The sequence below is a fragment of the Numida meleagris genome, chromosome 3 (genome assembly GCF_002078875.1).
Source record: "Numida meleagris isolate 19003 breed g44 Domestic line chromosome 3, NumMel1.0, whole genome shotgun sequence".
NCBI classification, from domain to species: domain Eukaryota; kingdom Metazoa; phylum Chordata; class Aves; order Galliformes; family Numididae; genus Numida; species Numida meleagris.
In genome coordinates, this window is record NC_034411.1 from 21,716,832 (window position 1) to 21,734,483 (window position 17,652).

At 41.1% G+C, this 17,652-nt stretch overlaps 1 protein-coding gene across 11 annotated transcripts in view; it reads left to right on the forward strand.

Moving 5' to 3' along the window:
• TMEM206 (transmembrane protein 206) overlaps nt 1,039-17,652 on the forward strand; it is an 84,946-nt gene continuing 68,332 nt past the window's right edge. For 4 of the 11 annotated variants that reach the window (XM_021392445.1, XM_021392451.1, XM_021392452.1 and 1 more), the window contains exons 1-3: nt 1,391-1,588; nt 3,424-3,608; nt 5,808-5,871. The gene's annotated coding sequence lies outside the window, so the exon portion shown is untranslated. Of the gene's footprint in view, nt 1,237-1,390; nt 1,589-3,420; nt 3,609-5,807; nt 5,872-17,652 lie in introns of those variants that run through there. The other 7 variants (XM_021392454.1, XM_021392459.1, XM_021392450.1 and 4 more) reach the window with 6 other exon arrangements.

Genomic DNA, 17,652 nt, shown 5'->3' on the forward strand with positions numbered 1-17,652 from the left:
TATTTAAATTCAAATCTTAATTAGATTACATTTCACAGTCACCCGTCTCCAATGCTTTATCAGTTCTACCTCTTTACTGGCTTAGTTAATGCAAGTGATTATTTTGGATCATGGTGCGAAAAGGCAGAAGCTCTTCAACAAGCCCAAAGTGGCGACAATGCACTTTGTCTCACTTCAGGCAGCTGAAGGGACACTAAGGGTAGGATTGTTCCAGAAGTAAGGGATGGGGACAGGGACCTGTGGCAGGGACTATCTCCGTGCTAACCTCCGGCACTTTTTCCATGCGATACAGGAGCTGGTTACTCTGGTATTTCCCTAACAGGTCAGTACGTGCTCAAACACCTATCAATATTCATCAGGCTGGCATGTGTGAGTAAGATACATCACCTCAGTGTAAGTGAACGGCTCTTTTATTTTTATTTTTTTTTCAACGAGCAGATACATTATCCCCAGAACACAAGAGTTCAGTTCTCAACAGACTCACGGTGCCCCTTACAAAAAGCAGGCTCCCAACTAAACCAAAGGCAAAAGCTGCAATCGGAGCCCGCTAAGGTAAAGCAGGGGGAAGCCTCAGGCGGGCAGCGCACCCACAGCACTCATTCAGCCACAGCCACCTCCACGTTCGCATCCCCTGACAGAAGCTCAAAGCGCACTTACGTTTCCCCGAGCGCTACATCCCTCAGCACCGCCTGGCGGCTCGCTCCCTCAGACCTGCTCCCACCTGCCCCCAAACCCGCTTATTAAGCGCCATCCCGCGTGCCCCGCGCTGTTTCTAAATCGGGCGGGGAGGAAGGTCACGCCGCAGGTGACTAACGGCGCCCTGGATGCCGGGTGACCTCAGTGCGGGGCCGCGGCATCCCCTCGCCCCGCAGGGGGGCCACGGAGCTCCGCTCCCGCCCCCTGCCGGGCCGGCCCTAGCGACTTCCCCACCGCAGCCGCGAGGAGACCGCTAACGGCCGGCAGCCACCCGCGCGGCCCCGCAGTGCCGCACCCCGGGCCGGGCTCCCCCGGCGCCGCTCCCGGCCCCCAGCTGCGCCCGTCCGTCAGGGCCGCCCCCCGCACGCGGGGCGGGGCTGGGGGGCGCTGGCCCTTTAAGGCAGCGAAGCCCCGCGCGCATTCCAACCGCATCTCCCCCCAACGGCGCGGCCGCGTCATCGTTCCGGGAAGCAGATGGCGTCATCCCGTCCTCCCGCGGCGGAGGGGCGGGGACTTGAAACAAAGGAATAAAAATAGAAGGTGAGGCCTAGGGCACGGTGGCCACGGCGGTGACGTCGCAGCTGAGATCGGTCCCGAGCATCACACGCCCCCCCCCCCCCCCCTTACGCATTCACACCCCTGAACCGCGCCCGCACCGCGCATGCGTCGTGCTACGAGTTATTTATAGGCGGCGGGAGCGAGGGGGGTGACGTAATTCAGCGCTCGCTGCGTCGTGCGCGCGCGGCGTGTCACGTGCCTGGCGGCGTTCCCAGCGGCCTCGCGCCGTTGCCTGGCAACCGGGCTGGGGGTCCCGGCTTCCCCCGGAGCGTGCCGTGCGCCCAGCCCGGCCGTGGCCTGCCCGGCGGGACCCTGCTCCTCCGCCCGGGCTGAGGTGAGGGGGCCGCGAGCGGGGCCTTCCGCGTCTTGCGCGCGGGACGGGGAGGGAGAGAGGCCACCAACACGCGTGGCATTCCCCGCGGTTAATTGGTACACGAATATCATCTTGGGAAGGCCGTGTGCGTTACAGTCTTTTGCTTAACTGCAGCAACGACAGCACGGCTTGCATTTCTGCTCTGGTAGGGACTCCTGTTCGCCTCTCATCTCGGCAAAAGCCTGCGTGTGAAGCCTGGTTCTGTGGCCCTCGCGGCTGCGTGCTGAGGCAGTGGGAAGCACGGGGCAGTCACGCTCCCCTCCCTGCAGGAGCTGACTTGGCTCCTTTGCTTTTTTTCTTAAGAGTCAGCTCTTCCTTCATTAAAAAGTAAAATAATGTGCATAGGTCTCTTCAAAAGTAGTGCCTCTGTTTTATTTCCATGTAAACAACAACAGACATAAAGGGCACAGTAACACTATCTGATAGAGCAAATTCTCAGTTACAAGAAGTGATTTTTCAACATAGTCACCACCTATGTTGAAGTTAGCTGTGTGTTTTCACCAGAGATGAACGAGAGCCTGAATGCTGCACTCGTAACACTCTGCGCCGATGGAGGTGACCCACTGTTGCCAATGCTGAAATGCACCACCTGCTGCCTCACTGTGCTCACATCCGCTGTTTGGTTTCCGTAAACATTCAGCAAACATCAATGAATGTTAGTGGGTGCCAATTTTTTCCGCATGGAGAAGTTCAGTGGTGCACTATTGCTTTATATGCACTTCTGTGTCAGATGCTGTTGTATCAGATTGCCCCTTTCCTGCCATCTGTCACACAGCAACAACCTGTAGTGAAATATTGTTGGGAAGATTCAACCTCTACTGCCATAACACCAACATCCGCCTGTGACATCATGGGCCAACATCATAAAATAGGAGGCATTACTTTTGGAGCAGCCCTGTATAATAGTAATTGTGTATTTAAAGGGATAGTGGGCCATGTTCAGGTTTTTAATGGTAGTCTCAGGTATACAATGCTTAATTACTTGCTACTGTATCTCTGTGTGTCAAAATCAGCTGTTACAATGATGCTGGGAGCTTTTGATCAGTCAGCAAGTGGCTTTTTAGAGAAGTTGTCTGTAGAAGTCAGTGTGTGTCCGTCTCCAGCTGTTGCCTTCTGCATGTGTACAACCCACCAGGCAGGAAATAGCTCTTTAGCTCAGGAAGGCTTCTTGTCAGATGGTTTGAGCTCAAGGTGAACGTGACAGGCCACGTGAAACAGAGTCTGAACTATGCCATCAGCAAGTAGCTTCTGGGCCATTGCTGGCTGAGGAAGAGTGAGCAAGCGGAAGAAAATGCTCAGACAATAAGTACCAATAGACATGGCAATGAAAGAGCCCGAAAGTAGGTTAAAATTGCTTGAGCGCAGAATAAGTGTTCTGACTTCTGTCCCCATATGGCTGTTGTGTCTACACTGACATGCACAGGATCTTAAACTAATTTCTCCCCTGTCCTTTCAGTTGGAGACAGACCTGGGAAGAAGAAGGTGAATGATGGAGGTTGGAGCTGGGTGATCTTGGAGGCCCCTTCCAACCCAAGCCATTCTATGAATCTTTTTTTATTTAAAAAACAAAGGGGTTAAACTAGCTATAGGCCGTAACATGAGAGTATATTCATTCCACAGTTTAACCAAGTAGTTAATTTGAGATTATTTTCATGTATTTTTGGATGGGCTTAGCCAAAGTCTTTGTTGGAAAACTGAAGAAAGTAGCAATTCAGCCTTTCATGTGTGGCTGCACATTGGAAAAGTTGGTAGAATAGTTATTGATGATCCTTTTCTGTCACTCCTTGTTTTAGCAGCATGCATTCACAGGGGTTGCTTATCTGATTTGAAGAGCTTTGCTGTGCAGGAAAACAGTAGTGCTGTACAGTGCAAACTTAAGCCAAATACTGCTGTCAAAGAGGACGTGAAGGGAAGGCACACTTGGTGAAGAGAGGCTGCTGATCTATTGTTGAATCAGCTCATGCAGTGGGGATGCCTTCAGGTAGGCAAGCTTTTCTCCTTCAATTGCTTTTAAAAAAATCTGGAAACCTGTACCAACAATTTATGCTGTTCCTAAAATTAGGATTAGAAGCCTGTTCTCTGTCAAACACCTAGGTTACTTCATCAGTTTCTATGATAGAAACTTAGTAGCTGCTGGTTTTCCATTAAGCTGTTTCTGGTTACATGCTGCTGTGAACACACCTATCCAACAGAAAGCTGTTTAGACCAGTATACATGCAGTTGCACGATTAGTTGTTCTAAGTGCAAGAAAATGGCCCCAGGATGTACTGTCAGTTCTGCAGTTAGCTCTGCACTGCTCTGAGCGGGCGCTTGCAATGCCTACCTCACTGTTTCAAGGATGACTGTATGCCAACAAGGAAAGTCTTTGGAATGAGCTACCAGAATGTCACTGCAAAGCTTACTGTAATTCTGAAAAAATCTGTACTGACTGTACATCCCTGGCTGTGATGCACTATCCTATTACTGGAACCTCTCTGGAAAATGGTTAAATAATCACCTTATCCTGGAAGAAGTCCCGTGCTGTGAAATGAAGTTTTTCCGAACTTTCCCATTTGCCCTCTGCAGCTTTCAGGCAGTGCTGCAGCCTTACCATCAGAAGCCACCTTCCTGGAAGCCCTTGAGCACCAAGCAGAAGCACACTGTGCATGTCTTGCATAATAAATGTCCTCTACAGCAGAACCACCGTGATTTATGGATCCTACTCATTTGCATTCCAAAATGTGACATGCTTGCTCAGTATTCTGAATGTCCTGATAGAGGTTAGGGGGATGAGCCCCGGAGGCCTCCAGGCATTTAGTGCTGCCTGTCACAAGCTGAAGGACAGAGATGCCAGGTCAGCAGCTGGAGGACATTTTCACAAAGCAGTCCAAGTAGACCAATTGAGTGCCTCTAAAACACAAGCCCTCTGTTTGTGGACACCAGAAAGCGTGGCTACAGCAGGAACTTAAATTTGGTATTTAATTTTGTCATTAGTCTTCCTGCTAGCCTTTTGCTTTCCCACAGGCAATAATTAGCAGCTGTTCTTTAAGTTCCACGATGATTAAGGCTTCTCCGCACTTTTCAGTGCTGATTACACTTTTCTCTAAAAATATCTACCTTTTTAACATAATCAGAGTATTTTAATTCTTAAGAGAATTGTGAGGGTCCACGTACCTCTAACAATCTATTTCTCTTGATCCAATTAAAATATACATTTTTGATTGCATTCTACATCCTTGCCTTCTACTTTTTCTTGCCTTCTGTGTCTGGAGTCTGTTTTCAAGACAGACTATGAGGAGTTTCTGGTGGAGTTTAAGAAAGACCCAACAGGGCTTTTTGTTTTCAAGTACGAGAAACCAAGAGGATCTCTTTTGAGTTTCCTTTAATTACAAGCCTGAGGGTAGAGGGAAAGGAGCAATAATTTTTGTTTCTCAGTATGATGTTTGTGATTTAGTTCTGCCTGGAGGAGTTGCTATTTTGTTGCTACACTGTAACAGCAACTTCCCTCTGGCTATAGGGTTTTGGCTATGTTACACTTCTGATTTGAGATTGTCTTCCCTTTTCTGTGGGAGCTCTCCAGAAGGCAAACGAGAGTTCTATCTGTGACTTCAACATTCTGCTGTGCATTTCTCTCCTTCTCACTTGTAAGGATTTCCTTTTGATATGATCCGGAGTTGAATGTCAAGTTGGTTCTTGCAGTTTGGCTTTTTCATTCTAGAGAAAACGTGATACATTTGAAATGTATTTGAAATACCGTTTTCTCATTAGATCGTTAGGTTATGCAAGGTGGAGGATGGCAGTTACCCTTAAAGCTATTTATTAAACTGTGGTTGTGAATCTAATGAGGGAAGATGAGATTCAAGAAAGGACATGATGAAAGTTTTGGTAGAAGTGGATATAGCCAGGGAGATGAAGGTATAAGAGAAATGTAATGTCAAAAAAAAAAGTTCACAAATCCTTTGGTGTGTACGTTTCTGCTATTATGTCTGAACAGCCCTTGATCAGGCAGAGGTTCTAAGTCAGTACCCTGTAGTTTCCTTCTTTATGGGAGTCTTTTCTTCTTCTAGAAATGCCAAATTCAGGAATTTGTGACTTTTTGAGAAATGTGGAAATTATTTATTTCATTCCTTCTGCGATAAGTTCTTGTCTTCAAGCAAGTGTAAGCATAACCATCAGTGATCCTGAACGTTTTTCTGTACAGGTAGGAAGAGTAGTTAACTTGGGAGCAAGAGTCTCAGGAAACAGTCCACCACAGTTTGGTTTAGGTAAGTCATTAAATACCTTCTGACAAATAGAAATGATGTTTTGTACCTGATAGCAATGTGGTGAGCATACCATTTAGAATGTTTATAATGTAAACAACGAAGATAAATAGCGATTGCACTTAAAAGGCTTTTTACTGCTTTTGACAGAACAGATACTGCAGCACCTGTATGAACTAAAACAATGCAGCTATTCATAGAATCTGCTGTAGTCTCTCAAATAAATTCGTGAAACTTGTAAGATTTGTTCCATTATTGAAAATGTGAATAACTGTTCAAAAGAAGTCCCTTTTTTACCTCTGCCTTAAAAACTTGGTAAGATTTCAGTAATCAGCTACCTGTGAATTAATCGTGAACTGGAACTCATAAGGTTATCGTAACTTCTTATTTAACGTTCTAAACTCTGTCATTCCATTTGATTATCCAGTCCATTCATAGGGTGAGTGCAGAGCTGTTACCTGCTTGTATGTATCAAGACAGAATGAATTATAGAATTTGTGAATGTTTTCTTGTTGCAGCTGCTGCCTACCAACAGCATAACTTGAAAGTTTATATTAAATATGACTCTTGATGTTCAGAAATAGATCAAGCACTATTGCTGTATTCTCCTTTCTAATCCTCCCTGCCCTTACCTCCCTCCCCACCCCCAAACCAGTGTTTCCAGTAATGTAGAGTGAAAATATTTCACATAAATCTTGGTGCACTCAGTCCCTTTAAGAACTTCAGTACTTCTCTGTTTGTTTCTTCTGAAACTTCCCACGTCTCTTTGTCATTTTCCACTCATCCTTGTTTTGTTTGGTCTGGCATGATATTTAGCTTTATCTAACATTTCTAGTGGTCTGGAACTCTCATTTTCAACTGTTATACAAAGATGGGGATAATTTCATTACATTTACACAGAAACAAATGTAGCATGCTGTGAATTGCAGCGGGAAACTTATTTTGCAAAGCAGGAACAGTTGCATACAGAAATTTAAAACAAGTAAAAAAAAAACTTTGTTTTCCCCCAAAGGCTCCTGTTTTTATAACTCCAGATTCATATGGTATTGGAACTTGTCTCAGTCCTTGGCTTCGGAATGCCGTACTTAATGTGAGAAGTTTGAAATAGACTCTGTCGATTGTGGCTGCCATTTTGAAACTTCCATCATCAGTAGGGCGCACTGTGTATTGTGAAACATTTATCTCCAGTGAGCACAGTGCTTAGATATCCTTCACCTATTACCCACTCATTTGCATGTGCAGCAGCAGCAAAGCTGTGCATGAACAGATCTATCAAGGCAATATATTTAAACTTTATCAGCAGAAATGCACTGTGTGGTTGACACTAGAGGAGACAACTGTTGCTCTGTGGGAATTTAATCTTTCCACATTTTTTCTTTTTCTTTTATTGAACAGTTCTGAGATGGCATCTTCCTTCTACTCTACCATTAAAAATAGTGCAAATAATATAAAGCTGTCTTCCAAGTTGGGCATGATCCTTTCCTTTGTGAGCTCGTGTCAGACTTCTCGCTAACTGGAGTGATGCAGGACCAGGTGCCTAGGTTTCTGTGATGGGAGAGGAGGGTTTCTTTGTTCTTGGTTTCCTTTCTTCATATGGATTGATGTGTGAGCAAAAGCCACAGGTTTGGCTGCTAAAACACACAACCTACACTGTTAAATGTGAAGACTGTTTTAAAATGTGTTTGATTCCCTTTCAGTAACTATTTTTATGATAAACAAAATCTGTAAATTTGAATTATTGTCTACTGCTTTTTTTCTCCTACTACTAGGTATGCAAATTCTATTTCTGGACATTGATTTCTGTTTGAACTTGCATAGCTTCTTAAACCCGTGTTATTGTAAGCAGTGTCTTCTAAGGTTTTGTGATAACTTTGTCTAATTTTGCATACTTTGTGGGTCTGGGAGAATTCCCACAAAACTTGTTTCCTTCCTTCCTTTTCCCATTAAAATAAGTCACTAATTTGCTTTTGAAAATACCTTTCAATGATACTTGTCCAATATTACGTTCTTTAGCTTTTTAGTTTGCTTTGTATCCTAAATAATAATATTTTTAAGGATCAAGCTGTATACTCCACGAATGTTATTCAGAGTTCTGCTGCCAACTGGTTTTTATTCCATTGTCACTTAATCTATCATTGTATTATTTGTGTTTTAGAACACTGGGTTGCAGTAATTCTCAATAGTATCATATGTGATAAAGGTTCCTCAGAACTCGGAAAAATAATATTCTTCAATTGTTATGCTATACTAAACACTGTATTAAGAAATTAGTCTTGCTTTATAGAAATGTTTTGCTTGGTTAAAGCAAATTGTAATCTGTAATTCAGATTGGTTTTAATAACTGTGATTACAGTGTAGTACTTTGCCTGCCTTGTAGGCAGTTATGCCATCTTTGGTGCAGTCTTTGATGGCTTGGAAATGCAGATAAAGAAATTAAGTTTTTATTCTTTTGCTGTTTCATAACTGCTTTAGAGTTCTGCTGTTTATGATCGCTGTTCTACTTAAATGCTAGGTTCTTTAGCACTGAAAAGAAGCAGTCTTCAGCTGTTGAAAATAAACATGCATCTGTATTAAAGGTTATTATGATTCATTTTTATGCTGGTTGTCAGTTCTTTGAAAAAATATCTTTTCAGATGTAAAAAGATAGATCCTTGTTTATTTAATGATCCATTAGAATATGCTCCTGTGTCACTGAAACAGTGATAATGGAAAGAGGTAAAAATTGATGATTAAAGGAAAGATTTTAAAGTTCATTGAGAGTGTTTTAGCATTAGCAGATCGCATTCTGCACCCAATAATGTAGAGATTATTACTTACTTCTGAAGGAGTTTAGGAGAAGCTGAATTTGCTGAAATGGTCTGTTTCCACTCAGACTTGCAATGCAAGGATTATGTGTTGACATGTGTATTTAAACCAGACTGGTGCGAATACTAAACAGATGTTTCATGGGAACATTTTTTATAATACATTTGAACTATAAAACACAAGTTGACGCTTTTTTAATCAGCATTTCTGATTTCTGCATTGAGGACATGTGTATTCTAATAGATACAGTGCTCAATGTTACTGTGCGGATTCTTGTTCGGTCACAAAATGTAGTGATCTTGTCCAATGTTAAGTGCTGCAATAAAAATCTAGATACAAAATAGAACGATCATTTGTATGAAAGAAAATAAGTCATGTTGACATAAACTAAATAAGTACTCTTTCTAAAATAACTCTCAGAAAGTTTTAAAAACTAGGTTAAATCTTAGTTTGGTCCGTTCTCTCTGAGCACAAGGCCAGCAGCAAACAGTTGATGTGTCTAATGCAGAATCCAAGAGTGAAAGTGGAGAAAATGTATGTCTTCTAATCCTACAGTCTCTTTTCCCCTCATGGAGGAACTTTCTGAGGTGGGACAGTGCTCTTCCAGTGCTAACCCCTTCCGTACCAGTGTGAGATAACACCTAGAGACAGAGCTGGGAGACGATCATCTTCATACTGGAATGCACATTACTCTCATAGGTGTTGACTTTTATTATTTCTACTAAAAGGAGTAAAGGAAGTTACTGAGAGTTGTTTCTACCTTTTGTTTTCCCCACTTAAAGTTTCTCAAAGTTATGCTTGACAGTTTGTTTTATTAAAATCCTCTACCATCTATAATGAACAGATCATAATCATTAGAAAATTAATATCTGTGAAATCCTGGACAACTGACGACTTTGAGCTCTCTCTCTACTATGTAGTAATGTTACCTCTTCAGACATTCAATCACAGGAGTTTTGTCGGTGGAATGTCTGGAAAGTTGACTTCCTCTCAATCTTTTCTTGGCTCTTAGATCCATAGAAGACCACTTATTTCTCAGAAAATTGGATTATATATTTATTACAGAACGTAGTGAACTAAAAGGGAACAGTGGCACATAGAAATATTTTCTACTCTTTCTGCACACTCACCCTTTGTCTGCATTATATGATTTATGTAGAAAACATACTGAAAGCCACTTGTATCCTTTTTTGTACATCTTTGGATGTCTTTTCTCCAAAACCTGATGGTTTAGAGGAAGTCTTATAACATCTGACCCCGAGGATGACCTTGAGGTTTTGCAAGATGTGCTGACAATTCTGTGTTAATGTTTTGCATAACATTTCAATAAGACAGTATGTCCTTCCTGCTAGCATCTGCTTTCTGAAAACTTCTGTTTTAGGATGTTGGAGTAGTTCACTTTCTCGTGATTAGCAGTGTTATAACAGGATATAAATTGTGCATAGTAATTCACTGTGTGCAGGTGGATGCAGATTGGAACCAATTTTACAGCAATCAGATTAGACCTTTTCTGAAATACACGATACGTGTATTTACCATCTAGCAGTAGTAGTGTGGAGGCAGGGATATGTAAGTTAGTTCTGAAGAAGCTTTTGGTATCTGTAGGTCACAGTATGGTGTCTAGCTTGGGTCTTTGATGTGGTGCAGTGCTGTTGTGGATAGTTGAGTTCATTTTAGAACTCTGCCCAGACAATATACAAGCTAATATTACATATTGTAACCATGTCTAATATTTCTGAAATGGCAAAGTTCTGGTTTAGAAGAGGATAGAGGCAAAGAACACTTTGTACAATAAGTTTGCATTATTCCATTAGGGTAACTTTAGTATGAATATAAGCTGGTCATAGAAGTATAATAATAACTCGACCCTATACACTGAGCCATAAATATGTAAAATGTGGAATTAAAAATGTACTTATGTGCTTGCATAGCTGGGTCTATAGTTCAGCTGCACAAAGAATATGCTAATTTAGCAAATGTTTGAGGCTGCTTTTTGCTAGGATTTGCTTATACATTCTTTCGTCTAACTGCTGATGATGCTAACCACTTGCAGAAGGACAATAGCATCTTAATTGACATGAGTTTGGTGGGTAAATACCCAAAGTAATAATAGCTGCACCGTCATATACAAATCTTCAACAATGGCAGAAGTTTTTAGCACAGTGGGGCCTGGTATATACATTCTAACTCAGGTGAAGCTGAAACAGCTACCAGATTTCTTGGCTCTTGACTTTGTCTGTAGGTGATCAGAAGTCTGGGAACCTGATCATTCAGGCTGTTGATCAGTCTGGGAAGTTAGTTCATTCATCCTTACTTAGCATCTACCCAAGGGTTCAATATCAACTGTCCTGGAGTTGTTGGTGTTTTTTGTTGTTTATTTCGTTTTGCATTATGGCTTGTTTGATCCAAATGCTCCCAGAAGCAGCGTAAGTTTCTCAATTGACTTTGATTAGTTGATCACCACATGACATTATAGTAAGCATATGTTGATTAATTCTCTTTAGTTCCTAACAGACACCCACACATCATGGAGAACTATGAATGGCCATTGTCTCTGTTACTCACTTCCAAGTAATATCTCATTTTTAGTATGAAACACTTGGTCCTACAGAGTATTACAAATAAGCCACATAAATATAAAGATCTTGCCACATAACTGGAGTAGTAGGGGAGGTATTTTCTAAACTTGGAACTTTCCCAAAATCACGGTCACTGATCCATGTGACATGTTACAAAAGTTGCTGATATCATTGTTTGGTTTTTTAGCATGACTTTCAACTTGTAGATGGCTGAAGGCTGCTGCAGTCTGTAGGCGGGAGGGCACAAAGGACAACATGTTACATAGTGAAATGCAACTGTGACTCAGCTTTTGCCTGAAAGTAACACTCAGTTCATTCCTCTTACTTCCTCCTGGTTATCAAGAAATGTCCTGCAGCACTGGCACAAGGGAACATTCTGCCTATTTAAATAACGCTTTCAAAACTTACTGAAAATAGTGAACTGCAGAAAAGTAAAACAGTAACTAGCAATGCTTTCTCAGCTACGAAATTTGTAGTAAGTACAATAGTACAGTGCAGTTCCTCATTTTAGGGGCAAAGTATCTCATTTCTTGTTCACATGGCATAAAACATTGGACAGAGGCGAAAACTTCCTGTTAAGATATCCTCTGATATAATACAGCTTTGCTATAATAACATTGGATGATAACAGTAGCACAAGTGTTTTGGGAAGACCTAAGAAGATCTTCTGGTAACCACAAGTGTTTTCCATACTTGGTTTGTGTTACCGCAGGTATCAGGACAGAATGGGTACTCTGCCGCTTGCAGAGATTTCTTTGATGCTGATGAGAGCTGGTGTTCTTACATTCCATGAACAGCTCTGTACTGTAAATAATGTAATATTAAATAAATAGGTTTATGGGAGTGTTCTTCTTGTTTGTCTTGAGTTTTTGTTACTGTGGACCATAGTTTCTACTCTGCCTCTCACACCACATAAATTCTGAAGCTTCCAGACCAGCAACCCTGACACCTCTCTCCCAGGTTTGCCACAGGACAATATAGTAGAAGTAAGCACTGCATGTGCTTGTTGAAGAAAGTTTCAGAAGTTACCACAGAAACGCTAACAGGATTGTTTTCTTGAAAAATCTTTGTCCCATCTCATCTTCCTGGCAAGCAAAATCCCTGTCAATGAATCAGAATTATATAGAAAGGGATGTCTGGAGACTATCTATTTCAAAGCACAGCCTACTTAAATCAGGTTGCTCAAGATGTTGTCCAGACTAGTTTAAAGCATTTCCAAAAACAGAAGAACTGTCTTCTCTCAGGAACTTGTTGCAAGGTTCTAATAGTGTCACAGTGAATAATTTCTTAAAATATAATCAGAATTTCCCTTCTTGTAACTTATGCACATTGCCTCATCTAATGCAGTCCTATCACTGCTCCTTTCTGAGAAAAAAATGACTGTATCTTCTCTACATCCTTCCATTAGGTCATGGAAGGCAGCAATGATCTTCTTGTCTTAAAACTATGTAAGCCTGTTCAGAGTGCTGCTTTAGTGCTGTTTAACTGTCCTCTGAAAGACTGAAAGTACATGTCTTATCTTGAGGAAAGAGAAGGTTTGTCCGTCTTCAAGGCCTTTCTGTAAGACTCCCAGAACGGTAGCTGAAGGGTCAGTAAAAAGCCTCAAGATAGAAAAGTGTATCAATATATTTTGCATTGAAGTGCCTGACCTTTACAATATGGAATAAGAAAAAGAGCCAAAGGTGCTTCCCAGTATTGTATCTCCACAAACAATATCAGTCCTGTTGTCTATCATTACAGCAAGACACAGCGATATAACAAAGTTGCTTGAAACTCTAATCATCCAGCCCTCCACTTCTCTTTTTATTAATCCTTTTTGGTACCACGCCTGCTAGAGATTTATGTGGCAGAATTTGTTCTCTGGAGGAAAAAAAATCTTGTTCCTGTTGTCTCCCTTGTTACGTATCAAAGTATTCTTCCCAGTACTGAGCGTATGTAGTTCTTCTCCGGGTAGTCCTTTCCCTCCTTTGATTCCAGGACCACTACAGATTGAAGTGTAGACTGGAAAACCCTAATGTCATTTTTCTTTGAAGCAAGTGCCCACGTTGACATTGCAATCTCTGCTGATGTTGGAAGCAACTTCAAACTGGCAACACCGTCCTATTTTTACTCCTTTTGATAGGTCCTCACCTGTGCCAGTGAACTGCTTACGCCCACAGCTAAATTCCAGATCTGGTAGAAACACTGCATGAGGTAGATCCAGGAGAAGTTCTCACATGTTTTCTCTGCTATACCCTAACCTTCCTCTTGGCTGGAAAAATATTTTCTTGAGATAGCGTGAACGGAACTGGTCAAATAAGAGGTTGGCAATGTCTCTAGAGTGCCCTCTGGTGAAATTGCCGCTGGGGGTACCTCTCCCTGCTACAGGAAGATGGTGGCTACTAGGGGCTGCAGATATCAAAGTGGTGTCTTTGTGCATCCTGTCTTACTCTGTGTCAGTCAGAAAGATTCCATACTTCACTGCTACTTCATAGGGAAGCTTTTTGGCCTCTTCACTCCAGAAACACTTGCTTAAAGCAGTTCCCCTCAGTGTCTATTAACTGCTTTGTAGAAGCTCACTGCTGCAATTAGCTTGCTAAGCTGAGCTCAAAGCACATTAAAAAGCCAAAGAGCTGCTGCTTTGAGAAGCTTCTGCTGGAGACTAATGCCTGCTATCCCTTTTTTTCCCTCTCAGGTTCATGATTCTCAGTTTGTGAGCAACTGATATAAACAGCTGGTCCACGTTATGTCTAAGAAATTTATTTCTGTGGCAGAGAATAAATAGGCCCTACAGTCAAAGACAGGCCCCTGGAGCTTGTATCAGTAGTCCTCTTTGTTATGGCATGGTCTGGGATGTACCTATTCCTTTCAATATATGGTTCTGCTCTTCTCATTTTTTGAAATATGAGTCATCTCTGCCATCCTCCCTGAGGACTATAGTCAATTCTCCAGGTTGAGCAAGGTTGCTTTCCATATGTGAGCAAGTGTTACTAGGTAGAGTTTAGAAAATTTACCATATGGTATTTTCTCATAATAACAGGATGAAGCTCAAATCCTGAAATAGTCTTCCTGCTTCAGGTGACACTGAAAGTTGCTAACAGGGTGCAGGTTGGAATAACTGAAGGGATGTTTCAGTACTTCAGGATGGACTGATGGTTAGTCTTCAGTTCCTGGTGCTAGGTAAAGGCAAGTCTATTTGGTAGCGATGTGATTGCTGTGTAAGACCTCTGTAACTTTTAATAACTACAATCAAATTTACTTATTACTAGTATCAGGGCCTCTTTTTGTCTCTTTCTACAAGTGCAATGACCTTTGAGGTTTTACCCTAATTTTTGACAATGAGAAGTCTTGACTTTCATTTCACTGATTCTGTTTATCTTCTGTTTTCATTCCTGAGCTTCATGGGCATAGCGGTGAGAGAAGGTTTACAGCCTCTACTGCTCGTCTGACCCTCAGCGTTACTCTTAACAGAAGCCTTGGCATTATACTGTTTATTTCACGTACAAAAAGAGTGAAATATCTACCTACTTTTCAACAGATAGATAGTTTTTAACTGAAATGTGTGCTGGATAGTATTCTCTTTTTGAGGAGCTTAGTGCCAGCTTGCTGTAAGTTTTTAGATGACCATACTTTTACGTTACCTGGATTACCTTGCTACTACTAAATAGGACATGCTGTCATAGCAGGTAAGTCAACCTTTTTTTCTAATTCTGCAAATTACTTACTTACTCCCCCATTTGCATCCTTGCAAACCACCTAGTCTCTTTGAGGGCTGATGCAGGCTTGGTAATATTGTTCATGTCTTTCAAACAGATTGTGATTCTCAAATTCTTTGAAGTACATCTTGAAAGTGATATAAAGAAAAATTGTAAACAGAAGAAAAGTAGAAGTTTTCCTTTTTTAGAAGTGCCTGCTCTGAAGCATGTTCTGCATTTTCTTCTATTCCACCATGTTCATCCATCAGTAATCTTACATGACAAGAAGGAAAAGAGATCAAAGTAGTGTCTGCTCTAAGCATTCTGGTAAAAAGCACAAAAAAGACTGTTCATCCCACTCAAGGCCAAGCAAATTCTGAGTCCAGTGCTCAGGAGTTGCCTAAGCCATGAGTGGAGGAGCTATATCTACTTCAAGAACAAGATAAGAAAAGGTTAACAGTTTTTCTCTTCTACATAGCACACATCCCTAGCCATCTATTGTTCCTTTAGTGGAAATTTCTATTGCTCACTGAAAATAAAAGTCAGTCTAAGGAAGCATTACATAATTTTTTTTTTTAGTATAACTGCATCTGTTTGTGACTTTTTCTGTCGTAGCAATTCTTAGTATCTCTTGGATTAATGTTGCTGTTGTCTTAAAGCCTATGAAAAGAAATGCCTTGAAGTAGACTTTAGAGCACATTTTTGTTCTGTGCATTAATGTTGCTTTATTTCTTTGTAAGAGGCATTTAGAGAACAAAGCGTGTCTTAGAATAGTCTAGTGACATCTCTACTTGACAATTAAGTTTCTAAGAATTCCTAATGGAATGAACTTCTTAATCTTCTTAGGTCTTAGTGTTTTTCTGGATTAAGGTCTGTCTCATTTCCTACCTGAGAAAAAAAGAAATTGGTAATAACTCTTAACAGAGATGAAAATTGTATCTTTTTACTAACATGCCAACAAGATCATGTACTGATTCTACATTTAGGAGCCTTTTTTCTTTTTTTTCTGCACCACCACATGCAGATGTCAGGGGATAAGAGAGCAAAAAGGTCTTAACTTCCTCCTTGTGTTCTCTGTCTCTTCTCATAGTGCAGCATCCTGCCTCCGCATTCCTGACTCCTGGATGCAATTCGAGCACAGCAGTCATTGGAGGGGAGGCTGCAGTCAGAATGTTTTTCTGTACAGATATCCGCCTCTGGTAGTATGTTGTAAGTGCTGCATCATGAGCACAAGCTGGGAGATCTGGAGAACTGACCTAAGTAGTGCTACAGGTTGTACGTGGCTCTGACTGGTTCTCACATATGAAGGTGCAAACCACCTCTCTTAGATCCTTGTACCCCGTGCTGGCAGAAGAACATGGATGCATCTGAGTTGATGTGGACAACTCAGGTCTTTTTAACAACCACACAGTTGGGACAGCTACTGTGAATTTGTTGTCTCCAGGCAATGGACTTTGCTACTCTTAGAATTACAAGTAGATTGTTTATTCTGAAGGCTTGGATGTGATTGTGCAAATCTGTGAAGCACTGATAGCTTATGAGCATTGTAAGCAAATACCCACACTACAAAGTGATGGTGCGAATAACTGCTGAGTTGTGTATATAGACTTTTGCCTGTCCTTTAATTTGCCAATGCCGTATCAAAGCTATGTTTTTCATATACGGATAGGACTTAAATTACTGTCAATATTTAACTTACAACTTGAACTAAGATTACAGCAAAACCAAATTTAATATCAAAGAAGCCTGCAGGAGTGGCTCCTGGATCAAAATAATAGCTGATCTGACATGCCAATCTCATGTATGGGCCTTTTGAAGAATGAAAGTATTCTGAATACCTATAAATACAAAGGCAAACCCTAGGGAAGTGAGGTCACTTTTCATCTAAGCATGTAGATTGAATCGAGGACTTCAGGAGACCTAGTTATAAATTTGATTTGCTAATCTTGTGTACAAATTACAATCTTTATTGCTATTAAAAAGTTTTCAATACCATTGAGCTTCTGACTGCCTGAAGTAGACCATTTTGCCAACCATTGCTGAGCTCTGTGCTGCCCCACCTAGATTGCTGCAAGTATCCCAGCAAATTATTCTAAAGCTAGAACAGGCATGTCTAGGTGATACTGCAGCCACTGTTATGACTGCATTTTTAATTACTGTGAATTAATATAATTTTTTCCTTTATGAGGACAACTCTTGGAGACACTACTCTTTTTCTTTGATTTTAATGTTTCTGTTGCTTGAAGATAAAAGCCGCTCAAACTGAAAAAGTACAGAAGTCTTTTTTTAATGAATAAATGATATATGCCAGTGTGAACACATCTTATATGAGAAAATAGTGTCAGTTGCACTTTACATTTCTAGAACTCTTAAGAAATGGGGTACTCAAAAGATTTTAAAGCAACTTTAAACACGACATTATAATGCGTCCATCTTGAGTAATTCTGGATTTCTAAAAGCAAACATTTTGTTGTCGAATTATTTTAAACATATGTAGATTTAGTCATGTTCAGACGAACTACTTAGTCATGTTGAGATGAACTATGGATAACTATGCAGATGTTTTGTGGTGGAGAAGTGATAAAGTAAGCAATATAGAATTTAAAAGTGGAATGGACCACTGAATTAATCCTCAAGTTAAGACTTAAACTGATGAAAGACTTAGTTAAATCCTTAAATTCACTAATTCTCAACAGGTAATAGTTAGCAGCAAAAAAAATGAGTTG